The sequence below is a fragment of the Canis lupus genome, chromosome 18, assembly GCF_011100685.1.
Source record: "Canis lupus familiaris isolate Mischka breed German Shepherd chromosome 18, alternate assembly UU_Cfam_GSD_1.0, whole genome shotgun sequence".
Lineage (NCBI taxonomy): Eukaryota > Metazoa > Chordata > Mammalia > Carnivora > Canidae > Canis > Canis lupus.
Window position 1 is genome coordinate 22,108,798 of NC_049239.1, and position 21,862 is coordinate 22,130,659.

The 21,862-nt window shown below is 36.9% G+C and overlaps 1 protein-coding gene and 1 long non-coding RNA gene across 10 annotated transcripts in view; one reads left to right on the forward strand and one right to left on the reverse strand.

Annotated features, from left to right (window-relative positions):
- Window positions 1-21,862, reverse strand: part of CACNA2D1 (calcium voltage-gated channel auxiliary subunit alpha2delta 1) — a 475,745-nt gene that overhangs the window by 272,613 nt on the left and 181,270 nt on the right. The gene's annotated exons all lie outside the window — the stretch shown is intronic.
- On the forward strand, window positions 13,736-17,369 carry LOC119864187. Of its 2 annotated transcripts, none has more exons than XR_005373230.1 (3): window positions 13,736-13,863; window positions 15,775-15,909; window positions 16,685-17,369. It is a non-coding gene; the product is annotated as an uncharacterized LOC119864187 (long non-coding RNA). The 2 variants fall into 2 exon arrangements; XR_005373231.1 differs by having other exon boundaries at window positions 16,692-17,369.

Below are 21,862 nucleotides of genomic sequence, written 5' to 3' on the forward strand. Positions count from 1 at the left end.
TTTGAAACCTGTTTTGGTTTATATCACATAGAATTGAAACATTCTCACCTAATATGTCATTATTATTCCCATAAAGACACAGGAATTATTTTGGTAGATTTAAGGTCTCAGAGCAAGTATGTGGTAGATCCGGGATTTAAGACATGTAGGTCTGGGTACAAAACACAATTTTAAGATTGTGTTTGTTTATTTGAGAGAGTGAGCAAAAGAGAGCACAAGGGGAGGGGAGGGTCAGAGGGAGAGGGAGAAGCAGACACCCTGCTGAGCAGGGAGCCTGATGTGGGGCTCAATCCAGGACCCCAGGTTTATGACTGAGCCGAAGGCAGATGCTTAACTAATTGGGCCACCTAGTAGTTCTTTTTTTTTAACTTTTTGAAGTATGCTCCATGACCAATGTGGGGCTCGAACATACGACCTTGAGATCGAGATTCACGTGCTCTACTGACTGAGCAAGCCAGATGCCCCAAGGTTCAGCTTCTTAAACAACATTCTAGACTGTCTTACTAAAAAACAAATAATGCTTTAGAAAACTGTAGAGCTCTTCAAAACATGTATCTACACACACAAACTCATACAGAAACTCTTGAGGAGCCAGTCCCTTTTAGGTTGACAGACTGCAAAATCCCTTGGGTATAATGCATATGGCTACATATCGAGGGGCCATTTTGTATCTCCAAATAACACAGAAGAAACGTCTCTCCCTCCTCAGCTGGTTGTACTTCTAGAAAACTCTATTCTTTCACTTTAAACCACTTGGCAGATTTGAAATCTAAGCTCATTAAAAACCAAACACAAAACAAAACCTGTTCACAATTAAAATTATAGAAGAATATGCCTCTAAAACTTACACATCTAAAATTTGATCATGTCACCTTCCTGCTTACAGGCGAAGTGCACTTTCACTGTGTTGACATATATGAATTTTAATTACCCTGCCATGCCCCTGCTCTTCTGTCCTTATCTCTTGTCATCCTCTACTTGCTCCTGCTGACTCATCATGCTGAGCTGCTGGAAGTTCTGTACATGACCCATGTTTTTGTTTTTGTTTTTGTTTTTGTTTGTTTGTTTGACTTCCAACTGGCCTGCGCTGTTGTGTGTATGTACCTGCTGGCCTCTTCTCCTCTTTCTCACGTTTGGAAAGGAAACTAACGGATCTCCTCCGAGAAAGCCTGCTACCACCAGATCATCGGTAAGGTAACGTCCTTCTGTTCACGACAGAACTCAATGGGCAGCATGCCTCTTGCATGCTGTATTTACCCTCTCGTCACCCACTTACGCAAACTGTCTCCCTAGAGAGGTCTAGACTTGGGCAAGGTGGCTTTCTTGGGCTGTGTGCCACCACTGTCAAATCTCTCAGCAGCTCAGAGAATAAGATCCTCAGTCCTCAAGGAGAGGTTCTAAGTGAGGATTTCTTTTCCCCCTAAGTGAGGATGTAAGTGGGGCAAAAAAGCACATGGTGCCCAGTCTGCAAGTTAAAGGAGTCTGGAACGAAACTAGATCATCAGAAGTCAGAAAATAATCTATAATCTATAAAAATGAGGGGCACCTGGTTGGCTCAGTCAGTAGAGCACGTGACTCTTAATCTTATGAGTTCAAGCCTCATACTGGAGGTAGAGATTACAAGAAAAAAAAAATCTCTAACAAGTACAGTTGACACACCCACTAAAATGAAAAACAGCATAAATGATTGCAGCAAATACAGGGTACTCACAGTGGTTTCTGGTCACAATGCATCAAAATTATTCCTTATAACAAGTTAATATCAAAAAACCAATTAACTCTTAGGGTCTTAATAATCTAGTAAGCGAGGGGCACCTGGCTGGCTCTGGCTCGGTCAGTAAAGCATGTGCTTCTTGATCTCAGGGTCATGGGTTTGAGCCCCACAGTGAGTGTAGAGATCACTTAAAAAGAAAATCTTTAAAATAATAATAATAACTTAATAAGCTAAAAAGCATCCATAAACTTCCAAAGGATTTAACCACTATGAAGTAATTTAAACAATAGAATGTGTAATTCCAGCTTTATTCAACAGTCTCTTCTTCCTTTCAGGGAAATATCAGAAAGAAAGATCACTTAAGTCAGCATTCCAAAGAACAATGAATTTAAAGGAAGCTTTTATAAAAAGTACATGGGAAAAAAAAAAGTAGTTACATGTGTATTAGAATCATAGTAGCAAGCAAAATTTCTCACAATTTTGTTCCAAATACATCAAGAATCTGAGCCCCAGTACTTACATTTTATTTTCTGTGAAAAGAAATACAAGTTTCTCAGAATGTTTTAGCAATAAATGATACATATTAATTCAACATAAAATATAATTAATGTGTACTATAATTCATGTACAATCTCTTATAACTGTTTTAAAAATCACTGGTAAACTTTTTAATTTATTCAGTGTGTCCTAGGTAGTAAGCATTTAAAATAATTTTGATTAATTGATTAATACTCCTTTAAAATCCAATGCCACAATCTTTTAATTAACATTATATTTCTTCTTCACCATGAGTTGTTCTTTTATGCCAAAATCTGACAGCAACCATTTTCTTAAAACACTAAAATCCAGAATTTCCTTTACCTAAAAATGTTTTTCTAGGGGGCACCTGAGCGGTGCAGTCAATTAAGTATCCCACCTGATTTCAACTCAGGTAATGATCTAGGGTCATGATTTCAAGCCCCATGTCAGGTTCCATGCTCAGAAGAGAGTCTGCTTGAGATTCTCTCACCCTCTCCCTCTATCCCTCCTTCTCACGCTCTCACTCTCTAAAATAAATAAATAAATAAATATTTTTAAAAAATGTTTTTCTCATCAATATCACTAAAATTTTTGCATTTTTTCCTTAGAATCAGTTACATTTTCTCTGGTACATCATGAAAAATTCTGTACAAGATAAACATGTCCTGTGTCCAATTTAATCTAACATAAAAATAGCAAACAATAAATCTTAATTGTGCCTTTAATAGAAATTAGTCAAAAGCCATTTTGCTTCAAACTGAGATTTTTCAGCTTAATAAAGCACTTTTTCACATAAATTGTAGGTTACTTGGCCATGCTGTCCAATTACAAAACTATGGCTCTTCATTCTTCAGTACGTACTGTCCTCAAGATGAAGAGATGTTATATTGTGGTCTTCAAAAGCAGACCTTTTGGGGCACCTGGGTGGCTCAGTAGGCTGTGTCTGCCTTTGGCTCAGGTCATGAATCAGGGTCCTGCAATCAAGCCCCACATAGGACTCTCTGCTCAGTGGGGAGTCTGGTTGTCCCTCTCCCTCTACCTCACCCCCTGCTTGTGTGCTCTCTCTTTCTCTCTCTCTCTCTCAAATAAAATCTTTAAAAAAAATTTTTTTAAATGTTTAAAGTAGACCTTTCTATGCTATCGAGTTACAGAGCTTCAAATATACTTATTCATACCACATATAGAGGCTTGGAGATAGGCAAGGGCATTTTTTAAAGCATCTCAAATGAGCGCTGTGGTTGAAATAATTTTTCATAAACAGTAGGTCAGCTCCGGACCAATTTGAGGAGAGGTTCTCAGGTCTAGAATAATCTAATAGAAAAGTCAGAAGGAAACCACAGTGAGAATCCACCAAAATGGAGGTCAGCAAACTATTTCTTGTCTTGAACATAGGCAAGTCACTGCAAAGCACTTCTGTATTGATTTTTTCCCCAGCATATTTTAAAAGTAATAGCTTCTTTTTTTTCCTTTTATCCTCCTGACATTCACGCCTCTTTTTGTTTCCAAATATTCCTTATATTGTTTAAATTTCTCAGCACACAAAGCAAATATTTTAGACAGACTAATAACACTAGAATATGAAGCAGTTTATCAAAATCAATTTGGTTTGCTACATATTCATGAGATATTTCATAGTAAATATTCTAAACTTTGCTTTCAGAAAATTAAGCTACTGATTTATTCTTCCTTCTATGAAACATCCTGGAACTTAAAGCATCACAATAAGACAATTTACTCCTAAGAATGGTTTGAATTTTCTCAAATATTTTAGCTATGCAAAGACTAGATCCTGGCAAAATCAAGTAAGGAGAGTACAATGAATCCAAAAGTAAACAAAAGGAGATAATGTCCCAAATAGCAAAAAATGTCCGTAAAAAGGCAACTAAATGGGGTGCCTGGGTAGCTTGACTGGTTAAGCATCCAACTCTTGATTTTGACTCAGGTCATGATCTCAGAGTCTTGAGATCCAGCTCTGCATTAGGCTTCATGCTCAGCACAGAGCCTGCTTAAGATTCTCTTGCACTCTCTCTCCCTTTTTCCCCAACACTGCTGGCTCACTGCACTCTTTTCTAAAAAAAAACAAAAACAAAAACAAAACAGAAAAAACCAGCAATGGACTTAAAACCTCTTCATCTTCAAACTGGCTATAAACCTAAATGATTATCACTGAAAGTTTACACAGCTGAAACTTAAGGAAGGAAGAAAGAGTGGTGGGGAAAAGAAGAAGCGATGGGGGACAGAGAGACAAGAGAAAGCTCATAGTCACTTCCTATATAAAGTGTGATTTCCCTTCTCTTCATAATGTCTGACTTTCTCCATTAACGACAGAAGCTCACATTCTTTTATTCATAACACCCATCTGACTGGCCTAGCTTGTGAGTGATTTTTAATTTACTCCTCTCAACCACCTCTTCTCTGACCCCTTTAAACAATATACTTTGAATTAATCGCAAGTCACACTCACAAGGTGACAGCATTCTGAAGCTATAACATCTAAACTAGGAAGCTAATCAGAGCAAGTAGAAACCAAGATTTGTACTCCACATTACATTTACATCTGTTACATCTATTTTCTTGTTTTGTTTTTTAAATATCAGGAAAAAGACTATGTCTTTGACAAAGAACTTGCATTGCCAGATTTAAATAAATTAGATACATTTCCAAATTCAACTAAGAAACTATTCAAAAAAATAAAACAGAGGCAGGAAATCACATTTCAGATACAGATGCAATTGCAGTAGTTCTACTGCAGCTATTATATTATTGCCACAAGCAAGATCTGCCAAGTTATGGTGAGGTTTCACACACATACACACAGAAAAATAATATTTTTATCATGAGAGTGACCAGATGTCCATCTCATTAATTTCTAATAGAGGAAAAGCAAAAATAAATTTCAAAGCTACTAAAATTCAGAAGTTTCAGGGGCAAAAATACCACCAGCTAATCTTTCCTTCTGAAAACTTTTCTAGCTCTTTCTTCACCACTAGTGTCGTCGTCATCATCATCATCATCATCATCATCATCAGTGTCAATATGGACAACACCTATTTATTTCATTTTCTCCACAGTGGCTGAGAAATAGTCACAACACACGTCTAGCTTGGTCTCATATGTATACTTGCTTTTGGTAGAAAGTAATCTATTTTTCTCAAGAAATGTCAAGCAGTTCAGCCGGTTTAAGTAATGCCATGAGCCAACTGGAATCTGGAACAGTTACATATTTTGAATTGCTTTTTTAAAAACATTTCTATATCATCAAAGTAAAGAAATCAGCTTATAAATAGAAGAAAGGAGCATGGGTAGCCAAGTTTTGCCTAAATGGTCTCCATGGAATCCTCCATTTCAGGTCAGCTCCTTTTCCTTCCTATCCTGGTGTGGATAATTAATTGTAAATTTTAAACATTTATCAGAGATGTTTTTGAAATGTATTCACTTGTAAAATCACAATGGTATAACATAAGGAAGCTTGACAATTGTTTGAGGTAGCTGCCTAATAAGTATCTAAAAAAATGTGAGAAGTGTTTTTGAAGGCAAAGTCTTGTAAGACAAAGATCTACAGAATGTATAATCATATGGATAAAAGTAATATAGGTCAAATGTTTATGATTTTGAAAAAAGTAACTGACAGCTTTATCACTGACCGATCATAATATAATATAGCATACTTCACAAGATTATTTTATAAATATTTTTAACTTAGAAAAGAGTACATGTATTTATGAGAATATGTACTGATGTTTTTCAATTTCTATGACTTAAATGAAGGCATCATGATCCCTTCCATGTCTGCAATTATGTTTCCAATAGCAACCGACAGTCATACATTTTGAGCTATTCAATATTTTTGCTATTAATATGTGACTTTTAATGTATAACAATTAAAAGATTTCCCACTACCTATTGTATTTATTTTTAAACAAAGAAAAGTAGCTAAAAGTGATGTAATACTAGGTGATGTTACAGTTTATATTTTAGAAATATTTTCAAGGAAAGTCATTTTCTTTGGATTAAAAAAACATGTGCTTTCATAGTTTTTCCCACTGTAAAATTTTATAAACGAAAAAACTGTCATAAAAGTTAAGAGTAACTTTAAATCTATTTACACTTAAACAAAAATTACAAACCTGATCCTTATATTCCAACTGCATTTTAGTTACAAAAATACTGAGCAACTTTCTCATCTATGACTTATGATTTAATTTTATCTCATTCTGATATAAAGATTTAAAAAATCAATATTAAAGGTACCTACCAAAGAACAGTATATCCATGCAAAAATACTTTAGACATTGAAGAAAATGCACAATGTTGAATCTTTTATTTTCATATATAGAATCTTTATGAAATGATTACAATTTTTCCTTGTCATGACATAAAGATTATTGTAGGTTTGTTAACTGGCTTCTTCTTTAAAAATAGAAAGCATGGGGGATTCCTGGGTGGCTCAGTCAGTTAAGCGTCTGACTCTTGGTTTCAACTCAGGTCATGGTCTCAGGGTTGTGAGACGAAGCCCCCACATCTGGCTCCATGCTCAGCAGGGAGTCTGCTTGAGATTCTCTCCTTCTCCCTCTCCCTCCTTCTCTTCTTCCTGCCCACGTGCTCGCACTCTCACTCTCTCTCTCTCTCTTTCTCTCTAAATCAATCAATAAATGAAATCTCAAAAAAAAATACAAAGCATGGCTTTGAGAATGGCAGAAGTCAATCTTAAGTGAAAGGTCTGCATAAGTATATGGGTCATCGTGGACTACTACTTACTATAAATCATCACAGACTGGGTGGTTGAAACAACAAATTTAAAGTCTGGAAGTCTAGCAGTTTGAGATCAGGGTGCCATCCTGGTTGGGTTCTTAGTGAAGGCCCTGTCTGGTTATGTCATCACATGGCCTTTTCTAGATTCCATGGATCCTACTCTTTCTCTAAGGGCATTAATACCATCAAGAAGGCTCTATCCTCATGACCTCCTCTAACCCAAACTACCTCCTGAAAGCCCCACCTGCAAATACCAACACATTGAGGGTCAGAGTTTCAATAGATGAATTTGAGGGGAAACAAAAACCCAGTCCATAACAATAAAATTAGGAGTGACAAAACTTTGTTTCCACTCCACAACAGAGATCACTGAGCACGCCTTTAGTCTTGTCAGCATCTGTTAAAAACCTACACTGAGTTCCTGGCTTGTGTTGTCTTATCAATACACAGAGGAGTATGGAAAGAAAATTCTTTTGAGAACTTCATATTACAGGTCTGAGAAAAATCAAGAGAGTGACACTAATTGCTGTAAAAATCCGTAAGATGCAGATTTTGTATTCGAATATCAATGTGAAACTACTTTAAAAAATGAGCAGCCTAGATTTAAAAGAATCTTTATTGTATTTTGTTGAAGGCAGTGCACATCTTTATGTCATGGACAACAATTTTTTTGTATCAGTTATTTCTCAAATGTTTTGGTCTCATGACCTCTTTACACTCTTAAAAATTATCGAGAACCCCAAAAAGGTTTTGTACATTTGGGTTATATCCATTAATATTTACCATAATTGAAATTAAAGTGAAAAATTTTTAAATCATTATCTATTCCTTCATTTAATAATAATAATAATAATTCTATTAATTTAAGGATATATTTTTAATGAAAAATGACTACTTTTTAAAACAGTGAGAAGAATGGAAGAAGTATGTATTTTGAAAACAAAGGAATATTTTAAAGTCTTTACTGATAATGGTGGTTAATATTTTGTGATAACTGCACCCAAATTGAACAACTGTTTCTTAGTTTCTTAAAGATTAGTACCATCAGTGGAATCCGAAATCCTACCAATGAAGTTTTCATTCTCTGTTAAATTAAATCCTTTTGGTCTGTCTTGCACATGGAATGTATCCTTTATCTATGTACGATTTGTACCTTGCAGACCCTCAGAAAGGGTTCTGAGACTTCCAGATGTCTTTGGAACATACTCTGAGAACCAATGCATTTAAGAATTTTAATAACAGACAATTTCTAAAACACTGCTGCATTATAGACATATCAAATAAATATTATCCTCTAGTATTGAATATTACAGATGACTCACTCCTAATAGTTTTTCTACAAGAGGTTCTCAAGAATTCTATTTTAGCTACCACATGGCCTAAGATTTCCAACCGCAGAGTGAAGCAACTAACTGTTGTTAAATCAGTTCACTGTTACAAGATTAATTTACTACGACTTCTAGTGGTATGTCAAAGTGGCTTCAACACAAGTTACAGAATATTTTATATAATGGTACTTTTAAAGTAAATAGCCATGATTTTGATTAAAAAAAAAAAAAAAAAAAAAAACCTCCTGTAGTCTGAAAGCTGAGCAGTTTGGGATGATGAACACCTGCCAGATGCAATGAAATGAAAATAAGAGATTCCTTTTAATCGACTATAATGCATGGGTTTGTTTGACCAGGATGTGAGGAGTCCCAACCTCCACTGCAAAGTTAAGACCACTTCTTTAGGTGCTAGAAGAATATCATTAAAAAGTGAGCAAAATGAGGACTCTGACGGGGGATGGGAAGAGATCAGACCATGTGCTTGCGAAATGAAAAGCAGCAGCCCAAAGATGCAGCTCAAATTCAAGACCATAGGAAGTGGATCGGCCGAGGAGTTAGTGCTGCACAGGGAGGCAGGCAGCGCTGGGCCAGGGAGGGGCCCTCTTCACGGCCCCCCCGGAGAAGGCTGACCAGAAGCTAATGTGATCCACGGTCGGGAGAGATCTGGGGGCCAGAGGCAGGGGTCCGACACCGCGCACGGGTTCATACACACTTCTGCCTGCACCTGGATGGCCCCGCGACTGCATTTGTACGGCTCTCCATAATGAAGAACGAAGACGTTCTACACTCCACGGTCAAGTGCACTGTTCAGTTGTGTCCGACAGACAATGACCTATCACCAACGCTCTCTCCTGCTTGAAGATTTTCCTGTCACCCTCAAGTCACATAACCGCTTTATTTCCCACCTTCTAACTTAGGATAGAAACTTTATCTTTTGCTTGGATCTAGGCTATTATTATGTATTATACAGCTAAACTCTTGAGGGTAGGTACATCTTAGTCATTGTTTATCCCAAGTATCCAATATAGTTCCTGCCACATACTAGGTATTACATAATTGTAGTGATTATTTATTCAATAAATACCTACCCAATTAAAAGTTAAAAGTTGTTTCAGGGTTTTTTGCTTTTGTTACTTTTTGGTTTTGTACTTTCCCTTCTAGTGCTTTATCTTAAAATGCTAAATTACTGTTCATCTTGTTCCAAAATAAGTTTTGTATTTTCCTTTTTTTGGGGGGGGGGGGGCGGGTTCTTTTATTTTCAATGACTTGGATCTCAAAACATTAAAAACTCCAAAGCCTCAGCAGAGGGACAGAAGGAAGCACAGAGGAGGAGGAAAAAGCAAAAACAAAAACCCCTAAACCTATTCCAGGACCTCTTGGAGATTCTCCTCAATCTCTCACCCCTACAACCCACCCCCGCCTCCTGCCCCCAAGGTACCCACCGGGCAGGAATTTATAGTAGGTGTGCAAAAAGAAAGTTTAAACTTAACCGGATAATGACTGATGTGCTGTACCTGTCCTTTTTTCTGTTCGTCTTTTACTTTCAGCAACAGAAGAGGAGAAGAGCATCATGCTCTTTTTCCATTTCACCTGCAACGACCTTGGGCAAAACATCCCTCTAAGTGGCAATAATAGTTCCCTTTCAGGGCTGTTGGGTGGACTCAACAATATATATGTAAAGCTTCTGGCTACAGTAGGTATTTAATATATTATTGGGCCTTTTTCTACACCTTCACCCACCCTCAGGCTAGCCCCAAATGCCACCCTTTCTAGCTTAAATCACTGCAATAATTCCAAAATAACCTTCCTGATTCCATGCATGCCCCCCATGCTCCACGCAGTAACCACAGTGAGGCCTCTCACAACGTAAATCAGATTCGTCACTCTGTTGCTCCACCGGTGGTTTCACTTCCCCCCACCCGTGAAGGCGACATGACATGCACCCCCCACCACCACCACCAATCTCATCTCTGTCTGACATTCCTACCACTGGTCTCCAAGCAGTTCCCTGAACATGTCAAGCACACTCTGGCTTTGGAGCCTTGCTCTACCTGAAAACCCACCGCCTGGAGCTCTCATCTGTTCCCTTCTCATACTTGACTTCAACTGTCTGCTCCCAAGTGCCCTTATGAGCCCTGTTAGCAGCCTCCCTCAGCCCCATCCCACCCATGTTTCCTTCATTGCTATTTGCCCAGGACCTAGAGCAGTGCCTGGCACATAGTGAGCCCTCGAAAATATTCACTAAGTGAATACATTACTGGTAATAATTTCTAAAGCTTCTAGGTAGCATTGCAGCAGAATTATAAAATCATGGAGAAACATTTTTCATTACCTTAAATTTAAAAATAAGAACTGCTTGTATTAATTGGGCGCTTATTTACTATCCACAGGCATTAACTCATTTGGTCTTCACACAAAACATAAAATATAGGTATACTCCTCGTCCCCATCTGGCAGATGAAAAAGCCAGGGTTCAGCCAGTTACGTAACCAACCCAAGGCAGCAGTAAGCAACAGAGTCTAGTTTTGAATCCCGGCATGCCAGCTCCAGAGACGATCTCAGTCACACACTAATTTCCAAAACGAACTTCACAACAAAAATACTCTGGTCTCCTCACAACATTCATTCTCTTGTAGGGTTCATAAAATCATTTTGATCTACTGTTACTAGGTGTCCAATGATTTGTTACAATTCAAAGAGCATTTTTTCCTGTCATGTTAGGGAGGGTAAGAAATAAGACAGGACCTATTTCTCAGTCAGCCCACACTTGAGAGTTCACATAGGGCTGAGGAGATGTAGCTCCCTGTCTTAACAGAAACTGTGTGAACTGCTCCTGTTCATCAATCATGTAGTGGCTGTTTACTCGTCCCCAGGCCACATTTCTCTCCGTGTGGCATCTAGGTCTTCCCCTCGGCAAAGCTAAAATGTGCAATGTCATGACAGATGAAGTTTCTGCTTCGATTTGGATATGAAATTCAAGACCTAAGTCGGAATGTCCCACTGTTGGAAAATAAACTTGATCACTAAGGGGATGCAAAATTTACGTTTGATACAACAGTCCAATGTAAAAACACATCAACTACTGATAATCATGACAAAAAGTTAATACTGAGAATTACACAAAAATTGTTCCCTTTCTCACTTAGCTTTTCCTATTTTCTCATGTCTACATTTTACATTGTCTAAGTGCCCTTGTTACTTTGCCGAGAAAGTGAGTTAAATGTAGAAAATAAGCAGACAGAAATAATGGAAGGAACAGTAAGAATTATGAACAGAAGTGTTTATGTAACACTGAACACATGCTACAGACTCCGCTGGTTATGGAATTAAATCACTGTGGACATGGCTGGGAAATAAGGGAAGAAAATGCCAAAGAATTACCAAGTAAGCCTTTTCCACCCCTGAAATAAAGTAGCTGGATTAACTTACCTACTCTGAACTTTAATAAACTCATTATAAAATTAAACAAATTGCTTAGATTTCCCTTAACTCAAGGTGACTGAAGAACAGTGCTGACTCAGAGATTCATGAGCCACATACCAGAATTAGATTCAGGGCTTCCATCAATTTCTTAAAACCATTCATAAAATTTTGTGTATGTATTTATATATCCATTTTCCTCTGAAAGGTTCCCTATCCCACACCAATCTTTCAAGGCAATCCATGACTTAAAAGAGGTTTTGGAAAAGACTATTCACTATGATTGTTACACAAGAGTTGATATTTTATATCTGTATATCTTGTACGCAGGCACGCATACACATATGGACTTATATATGGAAGAGCACAGAAGACATGCAATCAAGCCTTTCCTTTGGGAAAACAGTCATCCTACAAAAAGGAATGTCAACCCTTCCCCTATCAGAGGACAGCTTTTAAACTGTTGGCTTTACCACTGTTTAGTAAACAGATGTGCTCTTTCTGATTCTTATTTTCTTTTACATTGAGGGTCCTTTAAAATGGCTGTTTAATTGAGCATGTACGCATATTAATTAAGGCCTTCCATGCAAATGTAGAACTGGATTAGGACTCACGTCTATAAAGAAACTAAATGCTATGCAAATTATCATTCACATATCGATCAAAATAAAACCAATTACAAAACGTAAAATATATGTTAGAAAACCCAACATAATTCTACTTTAATGTTGTTTTCATACCAAATACGAACTTATTATTTCTTTAATGTGTCACAGGTGATTGAGTTCATTTACTAGGCATTCAGTTCTTCTCCAACATCTTCTGCAAAAGCAAAGGTGAATAACAGTCTCACTTATGGCCAAATAACTTTCTTAAGTCAAAGATGCATTGATTCTCGTTGACTCACAGAGGTGCTAATAGCTCAAAATACTATCACCAACATGACCACAGCCGCGTCATTTATTGAGGGCTGACTCACTCTGCTAGGCATTTCATTTTCTCATTTGTCCTCACAAAACCCTTCAAGAGAGAGATTGAGCTGCATGATGATGTAAGCGAGTATTGCCTTGGCCTCCTTTCTGAGATGACTGTTTTTCCTATTGTCCATTCTTTTCATTGAAAGGAAGAACTGATTTAACTTCTCAGGCAGGTGTGCAGGCTTTGAGACACTCTGTCATCCTGCTAGCATATTGGTTCTTCAGAGGGATCGATTAAAAAGCAATTGAGCTACAGGACCAACAGAGTAGGCTTCCTGAGTACAGACGAGGAAGGAGTGCACTCAATCATCAGTTATATTACAAATTACAACAGATCCATTGACCAAAAATAAAAGCACTTAATATCTTAAAGGAAGAAGAAATATAGGATTCAGAGGCTTAATTCTGTTACTATAGACCTGGAAAGTATCTCAGTATTTTGTACTCCTCAACTAAACCCCAAATAGTGTGTTTTTATATACTTTATTATGTACTGAATATATTCAACATTCCTTCTAAACGAAGGATCATTTAAGCCAGACACAGTGTGGAGTTTAACCTGTAATATAAAACCTGTCTTAAAAGGCCCTCATTTTGCATTTCATAAAATACATAAAATATTACATAAACATATGTAAACATACATATACATAAAATACATAAAAATTTTATTTGTGCAAAAATGAACAAATTTATACTACCTTGTTACTTTTTACCTTTTCAAAATCCATGTTAATAATTAAAAGTATAATTATTTTAAAACCTTAGATATAGAGCAATAAATTAAAAGATGTTGCTATAGATGTCAATATAGCCTTAAGATATAAACAGCTGAAAAAAATAATAAAACAGATCAAAAGGGAGAACAAATTTATTAATTCTAAATGAACTAAAGACCTTCAGCCTAAAAGAACGTGGCACAGGCTAGGAAAAATTGTAAAGATTAGTCAGCTGAAACTATTGTCATGGTCTTAAATGACTCATGGAAAAGAATAAAAGGGCTTAAAGAGCTGAGATATACAAGTGCAACTGACCTGAAAGGAAAAGAAAATACACTGTATAAGCAACAAAGCTGACAGTTTGCTTGTGATTCTGGACAAGGCTCTAGGATGGCCTTGGAGCTCTGAGAAGACGGAGCAGAGTCAAACATCAGGTTAGTGAATGGCTTAACAATCAAGCTGTTAATACCTCTTTCAAGCCTGAAATTACAGATGTATCCATAATAGGGACTGGTTTGGGGTTTTTTTGATAAACATGTTCTTAGAATGAAGAAGGGAAATTCTTTAGATTAGCACAGCTTAATAAAAATGAGAGCTGGTGGTTAAGAATGATTCCTCTGGATTTCATTAGACCTACTTCTGTTTTGCTACTTATTCCAGGTCCATAATCCTTCACCTAAAATCTTGAGGCCAGATGGTTTAGAATTTCCGTTTTTTTTAACTTTAGAAAGGAACTATGATGTATATCCTGTATATCATATTAACATTTCCAGCATCCAGTAAGTAATCAAACATCGTTAACTGTCTGAAAACTCATACTAAGTAAGATAAAGGCTACATATAGCCTGACTCCAGTTTAAGTCAGATTCTTTCTCTGTAAATAAGGACTCATGTACCTTGTGTAACTTTAGATAAATTATTAAATTGCTATAGGCAAAGTTATTTAACTACCAGGAGTTCCAGTTTCTTAATCTTTAAAAGAAAGATAACCATAGCAACTACCTCATAGGATGCTGGTGACAATTTTAATGATATGTAAAACATTTCATACAATACCATGAACAATCACACAAACTTTATAGATAGATAGATATGTAGATATAGATATTCATTTTACAACCTTCGCTCTAAACTGGTGGATCTTAACACTAACCACACATTAAAATTACTAGAGGGTCTTTAAAAGAAAAATAGCAATACTTGGGCCCCACACCCCATCAATTGCATTGGATTCTATGTCTGCTGGTAGGGACAGTACCATGTTCAATGTTCAACCTGATTAAGAACCACTACCCCAAATATATAGTCATATAGAATCCAGACTTTTTTTTTGGCGGGGGGAGGGGTGGTTGTTAGCATTTAATGGCTATTTCTGAACAAACTCACCATCAAGAAAAGGAATGTCCCAACTGTTGGACATGATATGACCACCCTTCATATAAAAAAACTGTCTTTCCACCTCTTACATTAGTTCAGTAGGTATGGGCTTAGGTTAGTGTAGTAGGTATTTTCTCATACCTTATTACTTTGAGGAGAACTAAAAGATGACAGGTCTAATCCCCCAAAATATAAGCCATCAAGAGTCAGATCCAAAGTATACCAAATGTGAGGCTGTGACGGAGTGTATCCTTTTCCTTGTGTCCTGCGTGCTGATTCCACTTCCACATGGTTCTTTCTGCATATCCAAACAGACTGCTCGGATTGTATGTGACAACAGGACTCTGACCCACAACTTCTGAAACAACCAACTTGGAGGCCAAACCACAACTCTGCAGCAACTTCCTCAGAAATAACAGAACTTGGTTAAAAGCTTCTCTCCCCCGCCCCCTACCTTGCTTCTAACTCAGGCCAAACCACAGAAAGCTAATTATGCTCCCCAAACCAATCTCTGCCTTCTTCCCAGCCCACCTCCGGCTTCCCATGCCAACATCCTCCAACCAAGCATAACCGAAGCTTCGATTTTTTCCACGATGCTTGCCCACTCCCTGCCGTACCTTTGAGTCTCTGCCAAGTCCAAGTAATGGTGGCTGCTATAGGAAGCCCTGAATAAACAGCTTCTGTTTTTGTTGCGGGTGGTATGATCTTCATTTATTTCCACAAACAGTATAATAGATAAGGAACGTGAATGTTAGGAGTACAGCTCCATTTCCTGTCACATTTTTCCAGCTAGCTAACTGATGCTGTTAATTTTTAAATTTTGTATTGAAGTATATAACATCATACAAAAAAATAAGTATCAAGATCAGTGAATTTTCACAAACTGAACACACCTGTGTAATCAGCACACAGGTGAAAAAACTTCATGTAACTAGCAGCCCCCCAAACCCCCTTCTGCTCTCTTCCAGGAACTAGAGTCTGCCCCAAAAAAGAGCAACCTCTATGCCGTCACCACCATAGACTAGTTTGGCCTGCTTTATACTTTACTGATCAGGAATCAGACAACAGTATCTATACTTGGCGTCTAGCTTCCTTCACTCAAGGTATGTTTCGGTTTTCCTTACTGTTTTCACTGCCGTGTGATATTCCAATGTAACAGATGCCCCGTAATTTATGTTTCCATTTTACTATTGGTGGACATTTGGGTTGTTTCTAGCTTGGGGCTATGAAAAATACTGCCGCCCTGAACATTCCACTGCATGTCTTCTGGCAATGTACATATTTCCCCTAGGAATGTATCTAAGAGTGGAACTGCAGGATGATGGTGTGAGCACGTGCTTCACTTTGATAGATACGAAAATTACTCTTTAATAATAAAAATCATGGTAACCATGTATTTGTGCTCAAGTAAAGGAAGGAATTTACTGTCCAAAGAGGCACAATGCCAACCTTGTATTTTCTATCATGCTAAGTGTTATTTTTAAAAATGATATTTTTCCCCAAGGGGGAAAGAAACCCACAGATATTATGCCAGTTTTACTTCTAGAAATATATAGGCTATGTGAAATGTAATTTACATCTACTGGAAATATATATATCTGAGAATACCAGTGTAATAAAAGCACTCTTGGCTTTCTTTTTGGGGAGTATAAAAAGAGAAAGAAGCTGCTTGCATTTTAGGGAGCCTTGAAATTCAGCAGGACAAACTTCTCCCTTACATAAACTGCTCGAGGCAGGGAGCAGGCCAGACTCCTCCACACCCCCCTACATCTGAACCTCAGGGTACAAGGGAGGCTCCAGCTGAATGTTTGTGGAATAAATGAATCTGCAAAAAGCCATGTCAGCAAATGTTCCCTTTGAAATGTTTCTTCTAATGAGGTCATAGGACACTTGATAAAAGTCATGAAATCTGCCTCCCGCGCCCTCTCTTCGGCGTCCGTGCTCCTGAGACCCTGCAGCGGGGCCGGGCCTCTCCCTGCAGCCTCGGACACTGGAAGGGCCTGACCCCCAAGAAAGGGAAGTTTCGCTCCCTCCGCTCACACAGCCTGCTCACCTGGCTCGCACAGGTGCCCTCCGACCCCAAGGCCACAGGAAGAGACATCCCCTCTGCGTGGTTACAGCTGGAGTCGAGCGCACCAAGGGAGAACAGCAAAACACATCTGTAGCCACCAAACCTGGAAGTTTCCAGAGATCACGGCGGTCACGGTCTCCAGTAACTGTGCTTATGGAATAATTTATATTTTCCTTTAAATTTCTAAGACATGTTTAGGTCAAATTTCAGTGACCTGTTTTGGAGAGAACCAAACATAGAACTCCAAAGCAAACACCTCAATTTGGCAAGATTGTGATACACGGTCACCAAAGAGGGGAAAAAATTACACTGTACGGTAAACAGAAATCAGCATTCCAGGATAAATGTTCTTGGACTAATTAAAAAGCAACTGCTCTCCTTTCCACCCTGTGCTCTCCCTCGCCACCTCACCTTATCCCAAATGTAAAGAACAAAATTATGACATTACAGGAGCACTGTCACCCCAAATTCTACAACCTTATTTCAAGTGATGTCAACATTTCCCTAATTCCATAGCCTTTGTGCAATTATATAATTATAATAAATAATGGGAATAAAGATATGCATGGGCTTTTTAAATTTTGCTTTACCCCATGAAACACTATGCACACTAAGACACTTCAAAATATTTGTTTTAACCTCAGATACTATTCTACCCACCAGATAAATTCAAATTCAAACTATTCTACTGCATGAGATTCAGACCACAATCTTTTACTATTCCGGGAGTGTGACTTTGCAGCCTTTTTTCTACTTTTTAAATTATTTCTTGAGGATACGTACCCAGCAAAAGGAGTTCAAGAGAATGAACGTATTTATTGTTCCTAAAATAATTTTGCCAGTTTTACATATTACATAGTCACAGGATTAGAATGTAAAACCAAGTAGCAGATGAAATTAAGATACCATGTCCATTTAGCCCATACTCAACACATTGAGAAATGCCATCTACAACACAGATTTTTCATCTGGCTAATTCTTTTATAAATGATGCATATTTCAAAGTAACAAATGTTCATTTCTTTGTATTGCCAACAAGCCAGAAAATCCACCCATTTCCAACAGCAGACTGAAATAAGATCTCCACAGAGGAAAAAGAAAAAACAAAACATAAAAAAACAAAAAACCTGACTGTTACTGAAAATACATCATGTGCCACACCTTACGCTACAGACTTTTCTCATATGTCATCTAATTTAAGGCTGACAATTATATAGTAACTGCTTCTATTTTTACAAAATTTGGGGTAAAGAATAGCTCATGTTATTTCTACTATAACAGCCTAAATAAGCAAGAAAAAAATTAATAAACTAATTACAAAGATGCTTCAGGACTGCTTTTAAGCAGAAGTGTTGAAACATGTAAAACCAGTTAGCTAATTTCTTATGACATAGAGGCATTTAAGTGATCATATGAAGACAACGTTTTCTTTCCTGGCTTTTAGCTAATTAAAGGGGAAAAACACACTTTGTAAAAAACTTATTTTAGGTGAAATAATCCTAAAGCCTCTTATTTTTTTTTTCCTAAAGCCTCTTAGAGTGAATACTATATAGAACTATGTTTCAAAGAACATTTTAACTTCAACATATCAATATTTTCATAATATGACCGATTCTATAATTTTATACAGGTGTTTGCAACTTTTTTCCTAGTTTCCTAGTTTCCTACTGTTGAAAATAGCATACATACAAAAATTGTATGAATCATGATTCTAACAAGGTAGAAGTTTTCATATGATGCATATAAATCAAAAAACAGAAATTACTAGCATCCACTAACATCCCTTGTGCTCTAACACCAGAGATGAGTTTGGCCTTCACAGATGTTTTTTAATCTAGCAAAGCTCTGATAAATTTGTTGTGACCTTTACTGAAGTATTCATTTCATTTCTGGTAGCTTTTCCATTTCTTCACTGAAGAGACAAGATTATCCCATGCGATCAAGGAAAGTGAACCTGATGAAAATAGTAATATCAAACTGGCACTCATCGAGACAGACTGTGAATGTTATCACTGGCACACACTATACATCCATTGTGAGACCCTTATTTCCTCTCCACTCTTACAACCACATCAAAACCAAAAAGATTGTTTCACTAAAACAACTCAGAGATAGTAGTTATATTTGCATAACACGATTTATTTCTGCTTAGTTCACTACCATCTGTTTTCATATTTTAAGTAGAAAGGTTTATACATAAAACAATCTTATATAACTTTCACATGCTATTTTAAAGAGCAATTGGCCCAAATCTGCATTATTTTTTCTACGTATATAAAGTTGTTTCCAAAAAGTAGGACATAAACTCTCCACATCAGTATTTTTTTCAGTAAAAATAATTTATCACAAATTGCTTATAATAAATTAACTGAAATTAATAAATTAATTATAATAATAAACTAATTGAAATATGCATAAAGATATATACTTCCTGCCATCATATGTTTTAATCCCTAAGTAGTACATAAAATATACACTGAACATAGAAGAAAAAAAAAGGTCAAAAATCTACTTTTATGTTTATTTTCTATGAAACAGCTCAAGATTCTTTTCCTAATCAAGAGTAAAACAGAATTTTGTGAGAAACTAGATAATTATTTTAATTAAAATGTTAGAATTTAATTACCAAAAGCATACACATAATATATGCTGCTTCATGTCCTCTACTATCTTAATATCTAACTCAATGTCGTATTAAGTGACATTGAGTTAACAAACTCAGTATCATAGGAAACATACTTTTTTAAACTGCTTATTAACACATCTACACTAAAATGTCACAGAAGTTGGAGTAGGGAATGTAGTGATTTCAAATGTTTTATTTACATAAACCTGATCATTTAACTAATTTTAAAAACTAGATATTTGACCATACATTAAATATCTATTCAACCAACTAATTTCCTTATTATATATTAGACTATTTTGTGATTTTTGAAATCATAGCCTTAGAATTTTCAACAATATCATTTTAGAAAAAGATAATGAAGTATTCTTCAATCTTGGGAGTTTTTACATTATTTGACCACAAGGGGGCCATAACTATCTTTGAATTTTTTAGATAACCCAACTAGTAGAGAAAACTGAAAATGCAACCAATCAATTCAAGAAAACAAAGTAGTTAACATAAGAAAACATTTATTAACATAAAAATACAATGTTTGAAAGTGAAATGAATATAAATTACTTTGATTTGTCCCATATATGTGATGCATTTGAAGAGAAAAACTTTTTCTTATTTCTCTTTCCAAATCAAGCACATCTCTTGGACTTTCTTTTTTTTTTTTTTTTGTATGTTTTTTTACTGGAGTTCGATTTGCCAACATATAGTATAACACCCAGTGCTCATCTCGTCAAGCGCCCCCCTCAGTGCCCGTCATCCAGTCACCCCATCCCCCCACCCACCCACCTCCCTTTCCACTACCCCTTGCTCATTTCCCAGAGTTAAGTGCCTCTCTTGGACTCCCGTAATAGACCTTCACTTTAAGCAGAATTAGTATTAAATATGACGGTTTATGAGAATAACTCATAAAGGTGTAATTTCTCAAGTGCCATAACTTATCATTTGACAAAGAATCTCTACCCAATACCTAACTCAGTGACCAGAAGTGAAATGAAAATAAAAATTACCAAAACATGGTCACCAGTCTAAAGAAGCAAACTAAAAGATTAAAGTACCAATGATGGTATGCTTTAATTCTGTTCATCTTTTCATTAAAATTAGTCACAAGGGGCTCCTGGGTGTCTCAGTCGGTTAAGCGTCTGCCTTCAGCTCAGGTCACGACCCCAGGGTCCTGGGATGGAGCCCCTGCCCAGCGGGGAGTCTGCTTGTCCCTCTGCCCTACCCCTGCTTGCACTGGCTCACGCTCTTTCTCTCAAATAAATAAAATATTTAATAAGTAAATAAAATTACTCACAAAACAGGTAGAATGGTAAACTATATAAAGTAACTAAACATTTTGCTCAAATATTCTCTATGGTGCAATCGGCAAAATCAACTCTTCCCTCTGTGGATAAAAATACTATACTAATCCTTATCTCCTTAAAGAAACATCCTGAACTACTGCTAATATATAATAGAACTAAAGTAATTATCTTTTAATCCTTTATTTAGTGCCTGAGAAAATGTTTTCTGGCATACCGACTGACAACAGTGTGAATTCACCATATCGAATGATCCTGTAATTGCCAGTAACTCATTCTATTATCACAACTTAAGTTTTGTGATACCAGAGAAGTGCAGTGTTGACAAGGATGACGATGAGGATGGTGATGATGATAATAACAATAACAGCTGGAATAACTAAAAATTAGTCAACTTAAGAATACTGACAGACCTACTGATGACAGTTCTAACTGTATCTTTTATATTAATGCTCATGGTTTCAAAACATTTAAATTCATAACATTTCATTCTTCTAGATTTTGCCTAAAATATCAAGTAGCAATGCCAAACCACCCTGGTGGCTGGATATTGGAGTCTGGAGCAACAATGTCATAACAAGTCAATGGGCCACAGATTGGCTCATTGTGGGTGATTCCTATAATGTCACTGTATATGAGGCCCAGTGATGTCTCTGTACTAAAGAATTGACATTTCCATGCATCACACTTCTCATCTACCTAATGGAAATATACCCACCACCTATCCTACTGATGAGTGCCTGTGTGAGCAGAGCTGAGTAAGTGCCTTACATGAAATAACACTATTAGCCTTCCCACTTAGGTAAGTGAAAGGCTTAGAAGGGAACAGAAAGAAGCAAGCTAACAACATTTGGCAACATTCTCAGTCCTGCAGCACCATGCTAACTAAAGATACTTCTTTGTTAAGGAGAACGAGTATTAAAGAACAACACAGAGGAGAGGAAAGGCCTCTCTAGAAACTCTGAGCAAGTTACCAGATAAATCTCGAATTATGGAAAGTGAAAACCAAGCTCCTAAGGCAAGAACATTATTTTCAACAGATTTTAAGAGGCTTTGGATCC